Source organism: Watersipora subatra, chromosome 5, assembly GCF_963576615.1.
Source record: "Watersipora subatra chromosome 5, tzWatSuba1.1, whole genome shotgun sequence".
Classification (NCBI taxonomy): Eukaryota; Metazoa; Bryozoa; class Gymnolaemata; order Cheilostomatida; family Watersiporidae; genus Watersipora; species Watersipora subatra.
The window spans coordinates 63543828-63570014 of record NC_088712.1 but is presented as its reverse complement, the minus strand read 5'-3'; the positions used below and the strand labels follow the sequence as shown (position 1 = coordinate 63570014).

The following is a 26187-nucleotide window of genomic DNA, read 5'->3' as shown; positions in this document are numbered from 1 at the left end:
ATGATTGAAAATATAGAACAGATTCATAGAATAAACATTTATAGCAGATTAGCCATCCTCAACCTTATCAAAACTGACTTTGTCTGTCAAGGATCATTAGATGAAATCTTTAGAAAAAAGTAAAATAATAGAAATTCTGAACATTTTTATTAGAAGTTATACCAAAGTTGTTACCTGAAGGAACCAGATTAAGTTATTCACTAAAGTAAAATCAGCTAAAGAGTAAGCTATTTCATATTCTAATAATGAAAACAACAAGTTTTTTTTAAATGTTTTTTTCTTTTTTATAGATAGTTGAGTTAGTGACTCTGTGTGCATAGAAATGATGGTAAGTGTTAGCAAGTGTGTCAGCTGTATGATAAACTACACTAACTCAAATCAGTCGTTCAGTTCTTTGTTTAAATTACGGTATAAGTAAGGAATATAGTAAACTTTTCACAGTCATGCAATAAGTTAACTTACATGTACATGTATGAACTGATATTATGCAGATTTAGTTACAAAAGCTAAACTAAAGGCAATAACTACAGTCATATAGTTTTCCAAAATTATCTATATCTCCATTAATATTCATGCAAAAGCAACACAATTTTTCAATGTTTTTTTATTCTATTTTACTTAGTCTTTAATCAAAGACTTTGCATTCCAAAGTCTAGAGGAACATTCGAACTGAAAATTAAGCAACTTGCAGTTTTTGATTGATAAGTCAGACAATGCTTATTAGATATGATTAGTTCAGATTACACGTGGAGTGTACCTCTGAGCAGAGAGGAGTCCAGCTAGTTACACGTATAATATTTAATATTCTGAACAAGAATATTTTATTATATTTTTATTTAGTGTGAGCCTACATATACAGTAATATTTTAAATTCTGCTAATTACTTCTTCTTTTATTAAATAGCAAATCTGAAGCAAAAATGCTAAACACATAATTAGTTTCTTGATAGCCTGAACATATTGCTAAAATAACAATGATTGGATGCTTAAATTTTCTTGTTAGAGAAGCTTTGTAGAAATTGGGGAAAATATCATTGTAGAGGCACGTATACACAACTTTATGCAAAAATAATCTTATGCAGAACAGGTCAGGTAAATATTTAATAAGAAAATATGGCTATAAAAAGTTTTCAAAAATGAGTCTGTGGAAAAAAGACATCGGGCAAAATAAAGAATAGGGATGCTATTTATTAACTTTCAGGCAAATATGGAGAATACACTAAAAGTGATTGAGCAATCAGTAAGTTTTAATTTCTATCACAGGGATTGTTGATAGTCTTTTGAGTTAGAGGTAAGAAGTGTTCATGTCTTTCTGTTTTTTCTAGTATTAACAATGATCATTATAAGGGAGAGTAAATAAAAGTTAACTAGTGACATACCGCTTTTAGAGAAGGGTTTCTTTGGCACCCTGGCTGCTAACTCAAAGAGACTTTGATCTTAATCTATAATTATTATTATTGGCTATGAATATGATATGACTCTCTCATTGTGTTCTAAAGAAGTTATCAAAAATTGAGTCTGCTTGAAAAAGACATCTGTTAAAAGAATGAATTAGGATACCATTTATCAACAGTCAGGCAAATATAGAGAATACACTAAAAGTGATTGGGTGATCAGTAAGTTTAAGTTCTGTCACAGTGATGGTTGATAGTCTTTTGAGTTAGAGGTAAGAAGTGTTCATGTATTTCTGTTTGTAGTATTAAAAATGGTTATCATAAAGTAGACTAAACAAAAGTTAACTAGTGACACAGCATTTAGGGGTGGGTTTCTTTAGCACCCTGGCTGCTAACTCAAAGAGACTTTGATCTTAGTCTGTAATTATTGTTATTGGCTATGAATATGATACTACCCTCTCATTGTGTTCTAACAAATTTAGGTCATTAAACTGTTTGTCAGAGTATTGCAGAAATGACTGATCTGATTGATTAAATCATCAATAATTTAACTTTTATTGAATACTATAACCTTTACAGCAATAAGAGATATGTCCATTTGTCTGTCTAAAGAACACGAAAAGCGTTAAAAGAATTATTGCACTGCATTCAAGCGGATTCCAGATAGTCAGATTCTACGTCAATCATACAACCATTGCATCATCTAGGAGCAATTGTGGACATAATTATTACACATGACAATCTCTTACAGATCAAAAGACTGAGCATAGTAGTATTTATATTATACAAGAGGTTTTTGCTCACAATTTTTACTAAAATGGCTGCATCTTAAAACTTTTTTATTAAACTGCACCAAATTAGCTTGCGTGAAGCCTTACTGAAAAATTTAAAGGTACGATAATGTGGCCCACTAAATGCTTGATAAACAGCTAAAATAAGAATTATTACATTATACATATCATTACACAACTAAGCACAAACTATCACTTATGATATAATAATATCAAGTCATTTAGAAGTCAAGCAGAAAGAAACACACAGTTTTCCTACCTTTACAAGTTTTGTTATGTAGAAGAAGAAAAGGATCTCTTGCTGCTAGATTCAAGCCTGTTTAGTTAAGAAGTGCTTTATTGCAGTGAAGAAAACAGACTTTATCTTTGAGAGATCACCAACTCATACTCATGCAAGAAGAGTGTTAAAAAACAGTCAGTTGCTATAAGGTTGTTTGTTGTATTCAATCACTGTATGTGACATGTCAGTCTTTCCTTGCCACGCAAGATTACTTGGCACCGAGTTTCAGCGATTCTTTATTACATATAAATACTATTTTGCGTTGATGTAAAAATACATACTTTCCTTCAACTACTCTAAGCTCTTTTTCCATCACTTTGTAGTAACTTATAAAACCATGATGACCGTAACTTATTACAACATGTTAGTACTTGTACACATGTACTCGCATAACAATGTTAAAATTCAGTTATTTGAAGTTTAACAAATAAAATATGTTTTTGTAATCGGCTTTGGTAGATTTGGGCAGACTGTGGTAACAGAAACCTTTAGTATGCTCATTGAACTGATTAACTAAGTGTAGTGAGCCTTCCAACCCATAAACTCTTTGCTGATTTATTGACTCTAACTTAGCTAAAAATACTATATAGTGTGATGCAAGAAATGAGTGTAAATATAGAACATGATGGAGAAAAACCTTATAGAACTGTGTTTGGCTATAGATTATAGAGTTAGTAAGGCAGATGAGTCTCTCTTGACGTATCTGCCAAATATTGTTTGAAGAGGTATTTCAGGCATCACAATATATTAGTCTTTCAGCTCCCACATCTACAACAAACACTGATGACTGTTGGACTGGATCATCTATGAAACAAGCTCTACAACTTATCACCCGTATCTCTTATATTTGAAATTAATTCTTGACCAAAAACACATTTAGCACTAAAATATCAATGGCAGAACAATGATCAACTAAGATTCGTTTCTGTTTAAACGTACCAACATGCATTGGCATGATACAAAATGCTGATAAAACGGCTGTATTTACCACAACATGGTTAATGAAGATGATAGCCAAACTTTCTCAAAAGAAACAATTCAATCTCACTTGGGTCTCTCTTGAGAACCTCCCTCATTATGCACTGATAATTTTAAGCAAATTCTCAGATTCTATTCTAGCATAAACAGAAAATAAACTGTAGCTACTGAGCTAATTTAACTACTAACCTTATTTAATACTCTTCTCCTCTTTTTCCATTCATTGCACATCAGCAAGAGTTTCTAAAAAATGCAAAGCAAATATAAACAGAAAAAAAAACTTTACCTTTTTACAAGTTGAATAGTAAAACCGTAGTTACAGTATTGTCTTCAGGTCTTTTGCATCTATTTTACTGTTATAAACAGGGAGATTCAACTTACCATCTGACCAGTTAAAATCCATTCATAGCTCACTCCTCCAAAAGAGAACTTCAGCACCTTCGCAATGGCATGTTGATGATCGTGTCATTTTATATATGAACATGAAGAGGTGAAGCTAAGGGCTTATCTTAAACCTTGCACTGCTTGTTTGCTTTGTAATCAGCTTGACACTCAGCTACTCCCTCTCTCTGCATGTCTGAATGGTTAAAGCTTTTTATTTTTTGTGATTTTTTACTGATTATGATAAGTTAATCCGTAAAAACAATCTTGAGATTTTTTTCTATTTTATTTTGTATTTTACTGCATGTTACTTCTTGTTGCTGCTAATTATATGCAAGCATAAACATTAGATGTTTTCTATGACCTTTGTTGTTGCTGCAGTAATGTAAGCCTCTCGGATGACCACGTTGACGACAAGAAAGAGCTCTGTTTTTTTAGAGAGAGTAAACTTCTATCACATAGAAATACTTTTATGTGTACAATACATATAATATTATCATAGACCATTACAGTCAGTTAGATGATTAGTAAGAGAAAATAGGTAGAGTAAAGTTGCGTAGAACAAATAATTATCTTACCAACAATAAAGAGTTAGTTAAAAGCATAAAATATACTTGTAGCAAACAGGTCATATCAGTATATCAAGGATATTATTTTTGAGTGAAAATATTTAATAGCACTTCATTGTTTCGAGGGTGACTACATGGTTCTTGATCATCTAAAAGGATTTATAAGAACTTATTGCAGGGTTTCGGTGTGTATTACACGTTTGTATTATGACCCTACGTACTAAACAAACTAAAAAAATAATAATGGAACAAGGCAGTGAAAAATGGGCTACTGGTTCAAAACGGATGAAATTGACTCGGACTGATAACACGGACCTCATGCAGTGCTACTTTATGAGTGAACCTCAAAAGTGGGGCTACATGGGAAGGATGCGACAACTGTGGATAAACATGCGCCCTGAATTGCCACTAACCGCTAAGCAACTTGTAGCTCAGAGGAGTAACAAAATCAAGCGGCATCTCATATCGGAACTTGATGTAGATGAAATTAGGAAACAGTTCACCCAAGTAACCTCAACCAACGAGGAGTGCATATCAACACACACTGTCATGCATACACGATCATGTGTTGACTCACGGGTTGAAGAAGACATGCACTTGGACCTTGACCCAAGGGTGAGAGAGCTTGCGGAAAATATCATCAACAAGATGTCAGCTGCTAATGATTATGGAAGCAGGGTACCACTACGAAGAGTTAGCAAGGCCATACTTAACAAGCTGTTAGAAGGCATTAACATGGCACTAGAGCCGATCTCAACTGGATCAATCAGTGAGACTAATGCCTTAATCTACAGTACAACAACCGTCAGCTTGGAGGAGATGGATATTAAGCCAATGCCAACAAGGCTTCAAGCCATTCCATCCTGGCAGCTGAGGCTACAAAATAAGATCAAGAACTTGCACAAGAAAGTTAGTAGGCTCAGTGAGAAATCTAACCACAGTTTGGAGCGTTCAAAAAGGGAAGCCACAATAGAAGCTCTAGAATCTGCCAAACAACAGCTAGTAGCACTCTCGGCATGACTGAAGCGGTACACCAAAGAGAGGGATAACAAGAGAATGAACAAACTGTTCATCAATAATCCATCTAGAGTGTATTCCCAGTTCAAAGGTGAACTGCAGAGGCCAATGTCAGAGCCTCCCCGATCTAGCACTTCAAAGTTCTCGAAGGACATCTGGGAGAAAGAGACTACTCATAACACCAATGCAAATTGGCTGAAGAGGCTTAAAGAGAGCCATCAACACACTATGGCTCAGCAAGGACTCACCATCAGCAAAGAGGACATCAAGTGCAGAGTGCAGCGTATGAAGAACTGGGCAGCACCTGGCCATGACATGATTCAAGCTTTCTGGTTAAAGAAATTGACATCACTTCACACTAGAATGGCTAAGCAGATGGAATGCCTAATAGAACAAGGTGACCATGCAAAATGGCTGACCAAAGGACGAACTGTACATCTGATAAAAGATCCAAAGCAGGGGCCGATTCCCAAAAACTATCGACCAATAGCGTGCTTGCCCACCACTTGGAAACTGCTCTCAGGAATAGTTGCAGAAATACTGGAAGAGCACATGAGTCACTATATGACCAGTGCTCAGAAAAGAATTGGGCGCAACACCCGAGGAGCTAAACATCAGTTACTGGTGGATCGGACGGTCTGTCAAGACAGCAGGAGAAGGCAAACCAATCTTGCCATGGCTTGGATTGACTACAAAAAGGCCTATGACTCAATTCCCGATAGTTGGATACTTGAGTGCCTCAGTATGTACAATGTTCACCCTGCTCTTGTGGCATTCATCAAGATGTCAATGACCGAATCGAAGACGGAACTGGAGGCTAATGGCAAAAAGCTGGCGAGTGTCAAAATTAAGCCAGGCATCTATCAAAGTGACTCCTTATCACCGCTGCTCTTCTGCATATGCCTAAACCCTCTAAGCAATATGCTGGAGGAGACTCAATATGGGTACCAGTTTAAGAGTGGCACCAAGATAAACCACCTCTTCTACATGGATGACATCAAGCTGTACGCTAACAAAGAAAGGGACATTGATTCGCTAATATACCTCACTCAGGTATACAGCAAGGACCTCGGAATGACCTTCGGTATTGAGAAATGTGGAAGGCTAATTCTTCAGAAAGGCCATTCTATGCTCACAGATGGCCTAAGAATGCCAAATGGTACCATCAAAGATATAGAAGAAGGGTACAAGTACTTGGGGATTATGCAAAGCAGCATCAACCACGAAGCCGAGGTACGTCACAAAGCCATTACCGAATACAAGAAATGCCTTCGGCAGGTCTTACGGAGCCAGCTCAATGCCAAGAACCAAGTCATGGCAATAAATACCTACGCACTGCCAGTAATAAGATATCCAGCAGGCATAATAAAGTGGACTGAGGAAGCCATCAAAGAAACAGATATAGCAACTCGTAAACTGCTGACCATGCATGGAGCACTCCACCCAAAATCTGATACTACTAGATTGTATCTCGATAGGAAAGATGGCGGTAGGGGACTCAAAAGTGTACAGCAGACAGTGAAAGAGGAGGAGCAAAGCATCAAAGCATATGCAACCTCCATGGCCATCTCAGATAAGTTGCTAGCTGAATTTCAATTGGCTGCTCTTCCAACGGACCTACGCCCTGATGATGAGGAAATTGACTGGCACACGAAACCTCTTCATGGTGCTTACCACCAACAAATATCTAAGGTTGGCGATTTTCACCAGACATACCTGTGGCTGAACAAAGGAAACCTAACGGCCAATACAGAGTCGCTAATCATGGCAGCCCAGGAGCAAGTGCTCCCAACAAGGCAACTCCAAACGAAAATCTGTCACACTAAAGACGATCCCAGATGCAGACTGTGCAAAGATGCACCTGAGACCATCCAACACATCATAAGTGGATGCAAGCAGCCAGCAGGGACCGCACACACTGAGCGGCATAATCATGTCGCAGGTGTTGTGTATAGAAGTCTATGTGATGAGTATGGCCTTAATAAACCACAACACTGGTGGGAAGCTCCTGGTAAGGTCAATGAAAATGACCGCGCTAAGATCCTCTGGGACTTCTACATCCAAACTGACAATCATGTCCTAGCAAACCAACCAGATATAGTGGTGGTAGACAAGGAGAACAAAAGGGCTACTATAATAGATATAGCAGTACCCGATGACTACAATATAGCCAGCAAAGAAAAAGAAAAGGTAGAGAAATATCTCCCTCTTGGAGAAGAAATTGAAAAATGCTAGAATGTAAGAACAACTGTAATCCCAGTAGTCATTGGGGCACTAGGCGCAATAACACCAGCACATAAAATGTGGCTTGCCCAAATATCAACAACAATCAACTCAGGTGAGTTGCAGAAAAGTGCGCTATTGGGAACAGCTAAGATCTTGAGGCGAGTGCTCAAACTCCCAAGTCTCTGGTAGGAGACCCAAGTTAGAGCAGAATTTACCACCCATGCGGGGTCTCAGGGGTGAGGAAACAATTATATCCATTATAAACAATTATTCCTCACCCCGGATACCCCGCATGGGTGGTAAGTTCTGCTTTAACTTGGGTCTCCTCCCAGAGACCTGGGAGTTTGAGCACTCGCCTCAAGATCTTAGCCGTTCCCAATAGCGCACTGTTCTGCAAATCACCTGAGTTGATTGTTGTTGGTATTTGAGCAAGCCACATTTTATGTGCTGGGTTTATTGCGCCAAGTGCCCCATTGACTACTGGGATTACAGTTGTTCTTACATTCCAGCATTTTTCAATCTCTTCTCCAAGAGGGAGATATTTATCTACCTTTTCTTTTTCTTTGCTGGCTATATTGTAGTCATTGGGCACTGCTATATATATTATAGTAGCCCTCTTGTTTTCCTTGTCTATCGCCACTATATCTGGTTGGTTTGCTAGGAAATGCTGGTCAGTTCGGATGTAGAAGTCCCAGAGGATCTTAGCGCGGTCATTTTCATTGACCTTACCAGGAGCTTCCCACCAGTGTTGTGGTTTATTAAAGCCATACTCATCACATAGACCTCTATACACAACACCTGCGACATGATTATGCCGCTCAGTGTGTGCGGTCCCTGCTGGCTGCTTGCATCCACTGATGATGTGTTGGATGGTCTCAGGTGCATCTTTGCACAGTCTGCATCTGGGATCGTCTCTAGTGTGATAGATTTTCGTTTGGAGTTGCCTTGTTGGGAGCACTTGCTCCTGGGCTGCCATGATTAGCGACTCTGTATTGGCCGTTAGGTTTCTTTTGTTCAGCCAGATATATGTCTGGTGAAGATCGCCAACCTTAGATATTTGTTGGTGGTAAGCCCCATGAAGAGGTTTTGTGTGCCAGTCAATTTCCTCGTCATCAGGGCGTAGGTCGGTTGTAAGAGCTGCCGGATGAAATTCAGCTAGCGACTTATCTGAAATGGCCATGGAAGCTGCATATGCTTTGATGCTTTGCTCCTCTTTGTTCACTGTCTGCTGTACACTTTTGAGTCCCTTACCGCCATCTTTCCTATCAAGATATAAACTTGTAGTATCAGATTTTGGGTGGAGTGCTCCATGCATGGTCAGCAGTTTACGAGTTGCTATATCTGTTTCTTTGATGGCTTCCTCAGTCCACTTAATTATGCCTGCTGGATATCTTATTACTGGCAGTGCGTAGGTGTTTATTGCCATGACTTGGTTCTTGACATTGAGCTGGCTCCGTAAGACCTGCCGAAGGTGTTTCTTGTATTCGGTAATGGCTTTGTGACGTACCTCGGCTTCGTGGTTGATGTTGCTTTGCATAATCCCCAAGTACTTGTACCCTTCTTCTATATTTTTGATGATACCATTTGGCATTCTTAGGCCATCTGTGAGCATAGAATGGCCTTTCTTAAGAACTATCCTTCCACACTTCTCAATACCGAAGGTCATTCCGATGTCCTTGCTGTATAGCTGAGTGAGGTGTTTTAGCGAATCAAAGTTGCTTTCTTTGTTAGCGTACAGCTTGATGTCATCCATGTAGAAGAGGTGGTTTATCTTGGTGCCACTCTTAAACTGGTACCCATATTGAGTCTCCTCCAGCATATTGCTTAGAGGGTTTAGACATATGCAGAAGAGCAGCGGTGATAAGGAGTCACCTTGATAGATGCCTGGCTTAATTTTGACACTCGCCAGCTTTATGCCATTAGCCTCCAGTTCCGTCTTCCATTTAGTCATTGAAACCTTGGTGAATGCCACAAGAGCAGGGTGAACATTGTACATACTGAGGCACTCAAGTATTCAACTATGGGGAATTGAGTCATAGGCCTTTTTGTAGTCAATCCAAGCCATGGCAAGATTGGTTTGCCTTTTCCTGCTGTCTTGACAGATCGCCGATCCACTAGCAACTGATGTTTGTCTCCTCGGGTGTTGCGCCAAATTCTTTTCTGAACACTGGTCATATAGTGACTCATGTTCTTTTCCAGTTAGTCTGCAACTATTCCTGAGAGCAGTTTCCAAGTAGTGGGCAAGCACGTTATTGGTCAATAGTTTTTGGGAATCGGCCCCTGCTTTGGATCTTTTATCAGAAGTACAGTTCGTCCTTTGGTCAGCCATTCTGGATGGTCACCTTGTTCTATTAGGCATTCCATCTGCCTATATATATATATATATATATATATATATATATATATATATATATATATATTTATATATATATACAGTAGATGCAGTATGAACAGTCTCTTGCATGAAAGTGCTCAATATTAAAATAGAGCGATGTAAAATTGGGTAAAAATGAAAGTTAAAGTTAAGTTTAAAACAACTTTATTACTAATAGTTTCATATTGCCATGCAATAATCATCAGATAAAATTGTTAGCACTGAAAACGACTTATATATAGATGGAAATAAAAGCGTAGGTCTTAAAATACCTAAATACACCACTGATACGTAGGATTAAAATTAGCATTAAATTAGCATTGCTAGCTAATGCTAATTTTAATCCTAAGTATCAGTGGTGTATTTAGGTATTTTAAGACCTACGCTTTTATTTCCATCTATATATAAGTCGTTTTCAGTGCTAACAATTTTATCTGATGATTATTGCATGGCAATATGAAACTATTAGTAATAAAGTTGTTTTAAACTTAACTTTCATTTTTACCCAATTGTATATATATATATATATATTTATATATATATATATATATTTATATATATATATATATATATAAACTAAAAGCAAGTGCAAACACATATAAAAAGAGAATTCAACACTAAAAACCTAAAAGATAATTAGTGGAGTATGAAATATTTGAAAAATTATTGCGAAAAAAGTAAACTTTTAATATTTGTGCTACAAATTTGTTTTGTTCAAAGCACTCATCAGACGCGATTGTACTAAAATGAAAAGCTTTACCGAATGTGCCAAAATATCAGAAATGGGCTCGCTGTGTTAATCATGTAATTTAGTGCTAAGTGTAGCGGAGAAGATAACTCCTAGCATGTCTGGGATTGGAAGTCAATTCATTTCTTTTATTTAATGTGACTAAGTGTGGGTTGCATATTATGAAGTATTGTTCTAGTAAACATAATTTGCATTGTTTTGTTTTGTTGGTATATGGTTGGGCTTGAGCTAATATTTTCCATGTTATGTTGTATGTTGAGTTGCTGTCTTTCAACTTCCAAATGTGCTTGCTCAATTCTGTGTGGTGTTGTTTGTTTTTGTGGTTAAACGAGGCTTTATGGTTGCTGTATCTAGTTTTAAATTCGGTTGAGCAAAGTCCTATGTAGGTCGCTACGTGGTTGTTTGTATTGCTGCTCACTGTTGCTTGATATATCACATTTTTAGCTCTGCATTTTCCTTCCAAAAAGCAGTTGTTCTTTTGTCTGCAGTTGCAACTTTTCTCGTTGTCTTCTCTTTGTAGTGTACTGGTTTTATTATGGGTTTTGTTGCTCGCATCAATGATTGTTTTCATGTTTGGCATTACTGAGTAGCTCAGTTCTAAGGTTTGTCTATTAAATATTGCTTGGAGAGCGTGTCTCTTTGGAAAGCATATCGTAACTACATGTATGCTGAAGAATTTTTGTCCGATATTAGTTGCAACATTGGCACTGAATGGTCGGTTGTACCATGCGATTTTTCTTTGTCTGTTACGTTTTTTAGATTTTTTTATGTTGGTTTCATATTGTAGTTTTGGTATGGTTGCACTGTGCTGTTAAATTGTTGTTTATTTGATGAAAGTGCGTTTAATCGTTTGTTTATGTTGTCTGGTAAGTTTTTCAATATGGAAGGTGGATGGTTGCTTCGTTTGTGCACATATAGTATTGTTTATTGTATAGTTTCCCTTTATTTCTCTAAACCAATTCAGTACGTCACCCGTACTTCGGCATAATTTTACATTAGTTTCTCTTGTCACTTTTTTGTTGATACTTGTGAGCAGAGTTTTGCTTATTTTTCCTATTTCAGATTTTGTTGGATTGATTAGTCTACATGTGGGTTGGTTTGCAAAGTTATCTTTGTGGTCTTTAAACGTTATGAATGGCTGTTTCTCTGCTATTGTCTCAATTCTTTTCTCAAGTCCTAGTTTGTGCACTATTTCTTTGTCTTTTGATGTAATTTGGTTTACTGCTGTCTTGTCAGCTTTTTTGTAGGTTTTAGTCACATTATTTTGCGACATTTTGCTGTATTCATCTTTTTCAAGTCTGTAAAAATTGGTTGTTTTGTCAGCTTTGACAAGTATTTTATTGTTTGCTTGTATTGTCTTAGTGTCTTGAAGCAGTCTTCGTTGAAGCTCATTGTTGTATGGCTTGAATTTGATGTTTTGTATCATTTCTGTTATCTTACTTTCAAAATCTGACATTTCTTTTATAAAAGGTGGCAGTTGCTTTGTTTTGAATCCATAAGTTTCTTTTTGTTCTGATTGGTGATTTGGGTTTAAGTAAAAATGTGCTTTTCATCTCATTCGGTGAGTTAACTTCTCGGTCATTTCTATTAATCTTCGTAGGTAATTTTATTTTTTTAGTATTGGTATATTTTTCATAGAGTAACCAAAATTGACTTTTTCCATTTTTAGCTTTTGGGAGAGTGCTCAACACCGTAGTAATTCTCAACAAAATAAAATTGAAAATCAAAAATATCTTGCCGCTATGAAAAACGTCAGTGGAGTAAATCTATATTAAAAAAAGCAAGTGCAACAGCATATAAAGGGAGAACTCTACACTAAAAACCTAAAAGATAATCAGTGGAGTATGAAATATTTGAAAAATTATTGCAAAAAAAGTAAACTTTTAGTATATGCGCTACAAATTTGTTTCGTGCAAAGCACTCAGACGCGATTGTACTAAAATGAAAAGCTTTACCGAATGTGCCAAAATATCAGAAATGGGCTCGCTATCACATGGTACAACCCACCATTCAGTGCTAATGTTGCAACCAATATCGGACAAAAATCCTTCAGCATAGTTACGACATACACAGCATAGTTACCCAAAGAAACACCTTCTCTAAGCAATATTTAATAGGCAAACCTTAGAACTGAGCTACTCGGTAATGCCAAACATGAAAACAATCATTGATGCGAGCAACAAAACCCTTAATAGAGCCAGTACACTACAAAGAGAAGACAACGAGAAAAGTTGCAACTGCAGACAAAAGAACAACTGCCCTTTGAAAGGAAAATGCAGGGCCAAAAATGTGATATATCAAGCAACAGTGAGCAACAATACAAACAACCACGTAGCGACCTACATAGGACTTTGCTCAACCGAATTTAAAACTAGATACAGCAACCATAAAGCCTCGTTTAACCACAAAAACAAACAACACCACACAGAATTGAGCAAGCACATTTGGAAGTTGAAAGACAGCAACTCAACATACAACATAACATGGAAAATATTAGCTCAAGCCCAACCATATACAAACAAAACAAAACGATGCAAATTATGTTTACTAGAAAAATACTTCATAATATGCAAACCACACTCAGGCACATTAAATAAAAGAAATGAATTGACTTCCAATTGCAGACATGCTAGGAGTTATCTTCTCGGTTACACTTAGCACTAAATTACATGATTAATACAGCGAGCCCATTTATGATATTTTGGCACATTCGGTAAAGCTTTTCATTTTAGTACAATCGCGTCTGATGAGTGCTTCGCACAAAACAAGTTTGTGGCGCAAATATTAAAAGTTTACTTTTGTCGCAACAATTTTTCAAATATATATATATTTATATATATATATATATATATACGGTCAAACATGGATAACTCAAAATTCACGGGACCGAGCAAAAGTGTTCGAATTATCAGAGCGTTCAAGTTATCAGAGCACTGTCACAAGTCCATGTATTTACTTATTTATTAGTAGATACATGTACATATGCAAACTGTAATATAAATCAAAAGCACAAATGGCTTGTTTCAAATTAAATGCTTCTAATGTAAAGTTTAAAACGTTTTTATCAAAAAGTATAGAGATTTTTTTATCACTTGAGATTGGTTTGTTGTTTGAGGTGATGTTATTGCCAGGACGTTTTTTTAGATCGACATTGGAAAAACTTGATCGTTGTTGAAATGCTCAAAGGAAAAGACATCTTTTTCTTTTGAGCGTTTTACCCACGATCAATTTTGTCAATTCTTCTTAAAGTTTATGCAACTTCAAGAAAAAGTTACCAAAGAAAAATCCCTTACTTTACCTGGGATTCGTTAAGAGCAACACTCCGAGGCAGTTTAATTAAAAGTTTTACAAGGTTTAACGGTACATTGTATATCACTCACGCTTTTTGAATGGATACTTATTGAATGTACACACGTGTTCTGTGTTTAGGTCAAACGATGAATAGTTTTTTTTAGCTAAGACAACGTATACGTTTAATAAAAACAATTTTTAAGACGTTTTAAACATTCAACATTCCGACGTTGATTCAACACGGAATCAACGTCGGAAAACTATTCGTCACGGGCTAGCCGGGTCACGCACTCAAGGATTTTCGCCACGCACATACAAAACAACATGCTGTTTTTGTTTTGTATGTGAGTGGCGAAAATCCTTGCGCGCGTGACCCGGCAAGCCCGTGCTATTAATCGTATAGCAGTATAAATCAAATTTGACCAAACCTTTAGAAAAGTCGTTGACAAAATTATTTTGCCGATGGTGGTAATAACAACGCTTATGAATTACGAAAAGATGAGGTTTACTTCTATGGCTTGAATAAAGTGATTTTCTAAAGCGATAAAACCGTTTCGGTAGCCGTTAGGCAAAAAAACAGTTCGAATTAACAGTGTTGAGTTTGAGTTATCTATAGCAATTTATCATTACGTGGGAACGGACCAAAGAAACCGTTCGAATTAACCATGTGTTCGAGCTATCCGTGGACGAGTTATCCATGTTTGACTGTATATATGTGCTCCCTCACTTTGGTTTGGTTGAGCACTCTGTGAGAGGTGCGACACTATTAGACTTTGTGCAAAGCTCATCACTTTTGTGATTTGTGCACTCTGGTGTCAGCACATTGACTTTCTTAAAGTCTTGGAGGCAACTCAGTTGTTTCGTGGCAGGAAGTCAGCTCTCATTGGTAATGGGATTTGTGTCCCTTGCCAAAGCTCTGAGCTGCACTGATGAGGCTTCAATAGCCGAAACAGTACTACCTGTAGCATGAGTATTTACATATATATATATATATATATACATGTATATATATATACACACATACATATAAATATACGTTTATGTATATACATATATATATATACGTAACATTTATATAACATATATATTTTAACACAAGTCACCTGAAAAGTGCACTAGCACAAAACAGACCTGTCGTGACCCCAGAGTACAGACCAAAATATAAATATACAATATAAATAATATAAATATAAATATTTATTAATATATATAATATAAATATATATATGGTTAACGAGTGTAGACTATTGAGCACATAATTATACATAAATATCAATGGTAATCTAATAGACTTTGAAAAATGGCAATAAGAAGTGTGTTATATATGCAAACTCTGAGTATATATTTTTATAAAAGTACATTATATCATAGGTTATTATTATGGTGGATTAGCCATCAAGTTCTAGCATAAATCTACTGCAATGCAAACCTATAGCTTTGAGTTTTTGGCTCTTCGATCGTGTACTAAATCTCTGAATTATTGTGGTTGTGCTAACACCATCACCACACACAAACATTATACACACATGTTCATTGTCACATGTTCACTTTTTGGTGATATCTTTATGCAAAGTTCAAATGATGGTAGCGGTCATTTTTACAAATAGTTTCTTAGATAATTTTCACATATGGTTGAATTGCCTTGTGAAGAACCTTTAGATTAGTCACTATTGGTCTTCTAGATCAATCAATGGTCAATGAGTCTGGCCATAATAATTCGAAAGGGTTACTGGTTGTCAAGCGTGTTTCCTATTAAGCTTTTGATCTTATGTTCATTCTTGATCAGCTTAATATCTTAAACAGTTGATCCATCTCTGCAAGTATTGGTAACTTCCCTAAAAATGAAGACCAGTTTTTTGTCAGCATCCGCTCTTCCTTTGCAGTCCATATTGCATGCTCTGCATACATTACAACAACACATACATGTACTATGAATATGGAATTCCTAACAGAGTAAGTGTAAATTTGAACTTGGCACAAGTTTGATAAGCCTTCAAAGACATGGACAGCACTTGTTTTATGTAGACAAGTGGCACAGCTTTCTGAGTAAAATTATACATGTATACAATGTGTCATACTTATCACATCATTTTACGACCAAAAATAAGTTCTGTTTTTAGCCATTTGAGCCCTAACAGCCGGTTTTCCAGCATTACATAGGCTGTTTCAGAAACTCCAATGTCCAAAATACCGGCGTGTACATGACTTTGTTTACAAATGCAGTTTCTAAGGAACAACACAAAATAATCAAATTGGTTTTTGTGCAGAGCATTAGGCAAGAAACTTCACAATCATTTTTAAATATTTTTAACTACTCACTGCATTATAATATAATGACATTTTTTATTGAAACAACAAACACAAAAAATTGATACGAAGCGTTTGTCGGTGGGTGATTGATGGTTGTAATGCAAGAAAGAAGTGTATGATACTAGCTATATTTCTCCAGCTTATTTTGAGTCTTGAAACAAAGTTGAGCATGTGCTCAATGAATTGTTGATATAATTGCTACTGTGAAAATAGAGTAAAATAATTGCTATTTGATAAAAAAATTGTTACTGTAACTATTTTTATAAGTTTTTTTAAAATTGTATGATTTTTCATGGTTTTAGCTCGATTGACTGTGAAACACATTTTTTCCATTTGGTGACACTTGCTGTGTCTTTCCTGGACTTTTTCCCTAGTGTTTTATCAAATAGCATTGAACTATGATCACATTTGGATGCATCAAAAAAGTATTTTTAAAAATTTGATAGAGAGATTGCCAATGGTTACTGACGCATATTGACAAAGATGGCCAAGGTTTAAAAGCTTAAGCTTATTCATGGCTGTAATGCAATTTGAAATGTTAAGACAGTATATTTCTAAAAGTTCCAAGTAAAATTGGCAAGGTTCAATTAATCTTACACTTAATCCCTATTATATTTAAACATATTTTAGAAAATGAACCATTTTTTTGCTTCTAACCGTTTACTGCTACTTTTAATACCGTGGCTTTATTTATTTAAATTAACACTGCATTTAACTCATAGATTGTTAAATTCTAACCATTATTTTTCTCACAGTAGTACATGTATTTCAGTAAGTAGACTAATGCTGCAGCAGATGAATAACAAGTACAAACCCTATTATGATAGAAATAAAACTGTATTGAATAACACATGATGAGAATAATTCACTTCACAATGACTGGTAGCAGTCAGATGAAAACAAGACGGGGGGGGGGGGGGGGGAGGAGGTGGTGGGTGGGAGAGGGCGGAGTATTGAATAACATTTGATAAGTATAATTCACTTTAAGATGATTAGTAGCAATCGGATGAGAACAAGAGGGGGGGAAGTGGGGGGAGGGAGGGGGGAGAGGGGGGAGTGTTGAACAACATTTGATAACAATAATTCACTGCACAATGACTAGTACACTGTAAAAACTGTCAGACTTAGTGCGTGTGAAAAGTGAGTGATTCAGTGCAGTGACTGCTTGAATAATGCATAATATTAGGCATTGGATGAATATTTTTCTGCAGTCCGAAAAACAATGCACTTTGTTAAAATATCCCCTTCTTTAAAACGCACTGTGATGAACTAAATATTGAATTAAATTCTCAGGCAATGCAATGAAATCGCATTCAGTGTGTATTTTGCCATTACCTATCAGTATATTACAATGCGCTTAATGCTTAAACATTGCACTTTGTATATAAAGCTAATGCGTATGATGCGTTTGTGATCCGCTTAACAGCGCCGAGTGAATTAAATTAAGATAAACACAATGAGTGCATAGAGAGCATTGATAATTATGCATTAACTGTTTATAATTTTTATGCGGTGAGGGTGTAGGCTTCAGGCATTTATGCACTGCTTGTGTTAACTAAATAAAAACTTGATAAGCGATTAAAATTTTGAACAGTAATGCGTCAGCTGCATTAAACTTGCAACACAGCCATTGCATTATTAGCAAAAATTTATGCACTGGTTGAATTGTTTACAAAAAAAACTCACTACATGCTTAATAGTTGACAAATAAATAAGATACAGTAAACAGTCAGCGCATTAAATTTCCACATTTATGCAATGGTTGTGTGATTTTGTACTTGAACTCAATAGGCGTGTATAGTTGAGAATATTAATGCATTGACTAGTTTAAGTATATATCAAGGTAGTCAGCGTCGTTTGTTTTGAAAGCCTATGAGCTGAATGTATTATTTACACTAAACCTCAACAGATTACCAGATGTTCAAATTCTGACCTGTCAATGTAATAGCTCATCTTAATTTACAATGCGATCAATTCATTAGGTCTGCACTAGCTCAGGCCCTAATCACTTTATCTGAATTGGAGTTGTCCCAATTTGAAATGGTCAACGTGACCATTTCGAGTGGGGACAATTCTATTGCGGAATCCTACCTTTTTTCAATTGCTGTTTGCTGGTAATATCTGATGAGCATAGGTCTACATCTAAAGGATTACCAAACTTTGTTTTCATAATTACCGGTTTTCAACATGTCAAAGGAAGACCTTGACAAGCAGACACCAAGTGGTTAAACTTTTAATATGGCCATCCTCTGATCTACAGGTCTGTGTTATTATAGTAAGTGATTATATCTCGTGTGTATAATCTCAATGGCTTTAAGAGTTGGTCATTTTGCGAGATGGTCAAGGGCAGGCAACATTTCCAGCTGAATTACATCCAACATGGAGTAGTTTGAGACATGGAAAACAACACCAATATTTGAGGTGAACTCTGCATATGTGATTCCGTTTGCGACAAACCAAACCCTTGAAATTTTTTCCGCAAAAGAAAATTAACTATTTCCCAAAAAAAAACCAAGGTATATTCAACTTTACAAAATAAGACTTGACAATTTCTACAGAAAAGTGATACGGTTGATAGGGATGTGGAGAGCGGTAGACATAATTGGAATATTCCAATTGAATTGGAAGTTAATAAAACGGGTTAGTAATTCCTCCAACTATTATTAGTTTTTTAAGGCGACAAAGTTTTTCATTTCCCTAACTCATAAAGCGAACCGATTGGTTGAATAATAAAACCGATCATGTAATGTTTTGGGGGAGTTGCCCCCTCTCGCCTTTCGAGTTTAACTTCTTCCATCGGGAGTTGTTAACCCTTTGGCAGGTGAGCTCTGTTATCACCACCTACTAGTATTACTACCATTACCCTGTGTATACTTCTTCACTATGAAAATCAATTTGGTATTTTCACCATAGCTCCACCATTCTTGAAAAACTTTTATTTAATTCAAAGATGTGAGCTGTGAGCGAACTACTATAAATAAATGCCCCGACTCACACGCCCCTCACAAGTGTTTTATGTCTGCTACGTTAAACAGTTGGTAATTATAAATTGTCACTGCTATTATTATTTTAGAGCCGCAAATTTTCTGCAACCTAAATATAGTATGCAACTATTGATAATTGAACAAAAATATTGTTCTCCTGCTTTGGCGGAATTGTCCTCTCTCGCTTTTGATACTAGTTTAGCGACAGCATGTTTAATATCATTGGCCACTGCAAACAAAGTTGGCCAACTCCCAAGCAGCTTAGCTTGCCCATCACCATCTGTTAGTATATTATTATTACCATTAACACCCTGCGTATACCCAAACTATTCCCACTTCGCAGAGAATAGTGCATTTTACCCTAACTTCAACTTTCTCGCAAAAAATTATCTTCTTCTATTCAATAATGTGAATTGCAAGAAAATTACATACTCATAGTTTTCAATAGACCGCAAAACAGTAAACCAGCTGGTAATAAGTGTTATAGCATTTTAGAGTTGGAAATTTCACACCACTAACATAGAGTGCAGCTATTGATAATTGGTGGAATTGTCCTCTCTCGCTATTGCTACTAATTTAGCTAGTGTGGATCGTTCATTTTAACTTAATTTCACAATTAAAATCTCATTTTTCATTTTATCGACAATGGCTCGGAAAATATGCAATTGTGATAATCGACAAGTCGGCAGTGCAGTGCAGACCAGGACCATTGTGACTTCACCAGCCCATGTATCTTTTTTTCTTTGAAGCATCGTAAACCCGCTTCAATTCTTTTGAAACAATGTGAACAACAGGCATACTGCTCTGCATTAAGATGTCCTAAGATTTTTGAGCCTATCTACTAGTAGAACTAATGTGAAAGTGCAATTATCTCTCGATTAGTGGCGATCATTAGTGGACCTACGTATTCTGCAAAAAGGATGGCTTGCTCCAAAGGTTTGCCATCTACAGAACTAAGTTTTATAGTTGTGCTCACCTGAGAGTGAAATTTTTTTGGTGTATGAGGAGTTCTTCTTGTAGTCTATTTCTGACATCAACTTGACACAACCGAGAACGCGTCTACTGTCTGAAAATACAAATAATATGTTGATTTAATTGACTTATTTAGCCTATGCTACACTTTCACCACACAAGTCTTATTAACCATCAAACTGCCGGATACATTCTATAAAGTGGGTTAATTCAAAGTGCAGAGTAGATGTAGATATTATATTATAAATACTGCCCTGCTACCGCTACCGACATGCCAAGATAACTTCTGGTATATCTCTATTTCCTTGTTATGATTACCATGCTGATCCGAACACACGGGGTTGGGAATCCAAGCGGTGACCTGTCATATCATGAACAAAATTTCCATAACTGGCGTCAATTGATATATTTACGGGCAACGAAAATGCGGCCTCCTTGCACAGAATTGGAGGTTCAATATTATCTACCCTTGTAAAAAGGGGTAAGATACAAGAATATCTAATAAAAATTAAGTTTTTTTTAAAGTTTTTAATCACAACTAGGATATTGCAATGGGAGTGGTCTGCCTAACCAAAGATATTGTTATTTTTAATTTTAAAATATGTCATGAAAATTCATACCGGTATGCCATTTATTGCATTTATCACTAGCAAAGTAAATGTATAAGAATTACCAACAATAATGACCCATGCTCATGATTGGATTGAAGAACATTGACTGCTGTGGAAATGTTTTTTTTTAATTTAAAAATATATATTTGATGTGAGTAAAGATAGCTCAGAGTTTTCATGCAACTCTCATTGAATCGTGAGCGTCATTGAGTACTATGATATTACAATAACGATTGATAAGCCTCAAAGTCAAATCCTAATATAAAGCTAAAATAAAGCTATGTCTTCCCAAACCACAGTTAGAAGCTCAAGTCGTTTCAGTTACATAAAAATATCAATGTAGGCCTAAAGATAATAAATCTATGTTCTTGAGTTAAAAAAAATAGGATTATCTAAGCGCTTACTGTCGGCATCACAGGTTTTCTGTTGGTATCCTTGATCCTCCACTTAGCTTATCTGCCACACATTTCCTGGCGAAATCTGAAAAAATATCACGTCTCATACAATGTGGCTTTAACTAGTATACATATAGTACAGGGTTAATCTCATCGGAACTTCAAGTGAACACTGTGTTTTTTCATGTTCTTCAGAAAGATAGAAAATTTTTAGTCATTATTCGTTTGGAAACAGCAAATAATTCTAAACGGTTGTCGCAGAGCATCTTAGAGAGGGTTATTATATTTGTGCAGTTTGGCGTTGGATTGGATGTTGACAGCTTTTTGCCACTAAGGCTAAATTTATTGCATAGCTTTCTCAACAAAATATTTAAATTATAAAAATCATAAAATTATAATAATAAAGCGGTGCTGTTCACAAACTAAGAGACGCAATGGTATATAGCTTTATCCTTAGTGAAATCAACCTGCATAGAAATTTGTATAATACTGAAAGTATCAAGGAGTTGTCAGCACAACCACATTACTTTCTAGCTTGTAAGATCCAAATGGAGCCAAAACTGACGGTGGCAAGTCAGTCTGGTGAAAACACATTACATATTGCAGCCTTATATCTCTGATGTTGGCATGCGATATTTTTTCTGATACTGTCAGCACCGCAACATTCCCATATTCTCAATGGCAATCAGCTGTCGGCTTACCTACCCAAACTGCAACACTGTTGGTAATGCAAGTCATTTGGAATTAATTAGCCTGGACAAAAATATCGAGTGGTAAATTTAGGAGGTACTCCTAACTGCTTGCTCCAAAAATAGCTAGGTAACTCTGTTTAGAGGGATATAATATGGTTTATAATATAAATAATTAATAACAGAATTGCTATCCCATGAAGAATAACCGGTTAACTGCAACGGGCGTGTAGGCTAACACAAAAGGTTTGTCAAAGTTTTTTGGATCCATCATACCTCCTAGCCTACACTGTGTTGCTTATTCAATAGTACAGACACCTATAATCTTACTGGCCCTGACTATTGGTGTAAAACAAGCTAATACGTTTGTTAAGAAGGGACAAGTCATACCGTTACAAATAGACCCTTTCGCTTTTCGGCTCCATTGACTCTTTAGGGTTCTTGTAAAACTCTGTAGGCTTACGATGTCATAGACAGGTGTTATTTGCCCATTGATCATAAATTTGCTCTCTGATGGTTCACTGAAAAAGTTATAAAACCTGTATTTTTGATGTCTCAAGATTATTTAGCCTTTATTACAGCCGCAGGGGAAAGCAGTTCAGATTAGATTTTTAAAATTACTTAATATTTGGATTTTGGAGTATTACTTTTTAGAAAAATGTTATTTGAATTTCGGTTATATACAGCAGTTGCAGAGATTATTGAAGGCCATTAAATAAAAAGAAAAAATAAGGTGTTTTGGTATAATAAAATAAATTTTAGTGAGACACGATTAGCCAAAAGTGGAGGGTTTTAATGGTCGCCAAGTCTGATTTTTAATTTTCTCTTTGGAATGACGATGTTTAAAGAACACTCCTTCTGACATCAAACTGGCTTTTACCGATGAAAATTTTAATGCTTCTTTGACAATCAACCACTTTCAAAGTGAGTTATTCGCGTCGTCGGGTATTCGAGAACTTCTGAGATTTAACTTTATTTGACGCCAAGGTTGGCTTTATGAACGAAGCTTTCTTAATGGATTTTATATAATGAAATGGTTTGGTGCCGTTTTGCTGAATAACAGTGGTCTGAGGAGATTTCAACTCATAGATCCCACCAAGGCTTATATTAACCAACTCATAATCCTTTTATGGCCAAGCTAGGGTAACAATAGATATAATAACAGTTGAGGGAAATCATAAACTCACAAATGGCTGGGAAACTGTGGGAAACGCACATTGAATGAATGACCTTACAGTGTCAGTAAAGATATTGTCAACAAAATAGGAATGAGCGCCAACCATAGGTGCCAAGTAACCGTGATTTGAAAAAGTGAGGTTTTTAGCTTTTTTGGATTTAAACGACTGAGGTTCATACCCTACACCCTGTAAAACTTTGAATGTGTGTCTAAGGACTTCTCTCATGCCCTCTTTCTGATAGTGTATGACACTCTGTTAATATTATTGAATAAAAAAATAGCTAATCGCGTGTGGAGAGGAAAATTTACCCAAAATATCAGAAATATCCTTCTCAAAAAGGGAGACATGGCAGCTATGGCGCCAACCAAAGTCCAAAACTGAGTAACCAAAGTTGGGATAGATTATAATCATTAAAACTGCTCCCAACACTTTTCCCGTAATATAAAAAAGCTGCTATGTGGATTACCAATTGGCATAATTTAGAATTAGATGCATGATTAGGACTATTAATTAGTGGTTTAATCCCGCCTCATAATGAGCCTCATATTCTCTTCGATGCAAGATTGTAGAGCAGCTTCCTTGATGAGTCTACGGAGATTCGTTGAGGAAACGAGCAAAGTGATGGGTGCGACAAATTTCATTTTTCGCTTTTCATTCCTCACCATCCACTTTGAGGAAAATTTTAAAGTAATATTTTGTCGAAACAATTATTAATAGCAAAAAGCTGTTTACATAATGCCCCACTTGATTATTGGGAAATATTTTTGTATTTTTCACGGTAGCCTTCATAAAAGCACTGAGACTGGAGTAGGTCTATTAGACTTTGAGCTTTCGGAGAGCCATTTGTGGTTATCAGTAAAATGTGTCTACCAATTGGTAAATTGACTATAATTACATGCGTAATCAGACCTATTAAAAATAAAATTCAAGTAAAGCATAAATAGGCTACTTAGTTTTTGTGTAACCTGTGAAATTTAAACCTTTGCTCGAACTTCAAGGTGCTGGGTTAGCCTCTCAAACAAAACGGTGCAGCATTGGCATGCACAACTGATGTCACAACTTTCAAAGTTATTTTATTCAATTAAAAATCCTATTCATAAGTCTTCATTCAAAGGATTATTTTAATTGTCCTAAGCTAAGGTAGAGCTCTATACCTCCATCTCTTCTATTATACTAGCCATATTGAGTGGCAACAAAATTTAGAGTGAGTAATAGGATTATCATTATGGCTAACCTGGCACCACATTTAAAGTGAGTTATTTATGAGTTATTCGCGTTGTCGGGTATTCGAGAACTTCTGAGACATAACTTTATTTGAAGCCAAGGTTGGAGTTATTGACGAAGCTTTCTTAAAGGCGAGAGACATGGAAAGTATTTCGGCACGGTTTTGCTGAATAAATGGTCCACAAAACACTTAGCCTGTATTAACCAACTAATAATTTGTTTATGGCCTAGCTAGGTTAACAATAGATATAATAATAACAGTTGAGAGAAATTATAAACTCTCCAATGGCTGTAGTTTAAGTGACATAAACTGTTGGCAGTTGGCTGTAGTGGCATTCCATTGGGTGGGTGGTTGATAATGGAATGCCACTACCACCAAGTGCCAACAGTTTATGTCACTTAAAGTTAAACTACAATGACTTAGCCTGGGTAGGCTCTTCTGTTGAAGAGCCTACCCAGGCTAACAATGACTGGGAAACATATTGAATAGGATTTTGAGTTAGCTAAAAAGCCGCTAGTCTGTAAGGCATTGCTTTGCTGGAAAAGATATTTTCAACCAAATAGTAGTTGATGAATGTCATCCAAAAACGACTTAAATTTAAATAATCAAGATTGGAATACATCAGTGATAAATATAATTATAACCAGTGTTAGAAACAGATTTACTTTTTTGGGGAAACACTGCGAGGCGGAGGGGTACACGTCCAACACTGTGGGAAAATCCACTTCGACACGCGTACAAAAAAGCTCAAATTACAATTTTTACAAGAATTTTTCAGCAAAATAATGAACTGTACATGTATATCAATAAAAATAGATAGAAAACATCACTGTATGATCCAGATCTCTTTGTCGTAAAATGTTTTGTGAAAGATCTAATAGCAACAAAAAGGAACAACACAAATAACTGATTACAAATCAGGGCCAGGGAATGCACCTATGCCGAGTTTATCTCCTTTGAAAATATCTCGGGGTATTGATGTTGCTGTGTATTGCTGTGTATTGCCTCATGCCTAACCCTGCTGATTAAACTATTAACCACTCAGTCATAACCCTTTCTAAAGGTATATATAAAAGACCATAAAATTATGTTAAACCAAAACAGTTCAATCTTGGTCATAGAATTTCCTTCACTCACAGCAGCCGCTGCTGACATTTTCCATTGCGGACATTTTCTACATAGCTTTGACACAATCGCAATATAGCTAGACCATCGGCTATTTCTTAGATACCTTTTAGGCCATGGGTCATAATACAAAAAGTATCATTCAAATATGGACAAGAAGTCGCCCATGAAAATAGGAATCTAAAGCAGGCTGTGCTGTGAATCAACCATCAGGTCGTAATCGACTACTCTATATGATGGGTTGTTATTAGCACAGCAGTACGGATGATGGAAAAGTCACACAGCTAGGGTGTTAGTAGGATAGGCTATAGTATGAAGCAAACTTGATTTGTTGACAGTGAATACAATAAGTTGCACAGAAGGGGTGGGTGGGGGGGGGAGAAAAATAAAAATGACTCATTTCGAATCGCTTGGTTGTGAAGTGAGAGTGTGTGATTTCACAATGGGCCAGAATGTTCACTAAGTCGGCATAAATACTTGTGACATGGGTATCCCACAGAAAGGGGTCTTACCCATTATCTACGAAATGACCATGCAAATTTTAGCCACACCACAGCCCAATTTAAAGAACCTTTCTTAAAATCTTCAATCCTCTGCTAATATAAAACAACTGCGGCCCGCTACAGCAGAGTAAGTGTACCGAATTTGAT

The 26187-nt window shown here is 36.3% G+C and overlaps 2 long non-coding RNA genes across 2 annotated transcripts in view; one reads left to right on the top strand and one right to left on the bottom strand.

Annotated features, from left to right (window-relative positions):
* LOC137396185 (uncharacterized) overlaps positions 1–26187 on the top strand; it is a 242605-nt gene that overhangs the window by 55960 nt on the left and 160458 nt on the right. The window lies entirely within an intron of this gene.
* Positions 3033–3865, bottom strand: LOC137396186 (uncharacterized). Its single transcript, XR_010978494.1, has 3 exons — positions 3824–3865; positions 3632–3685; positions 3033–3232 (listed from the first exon to the last, which is right to left on the bottom strand). It is a non-coding gene; the product is annotated as an uncharacterized lncRNA (long non-coding RNA).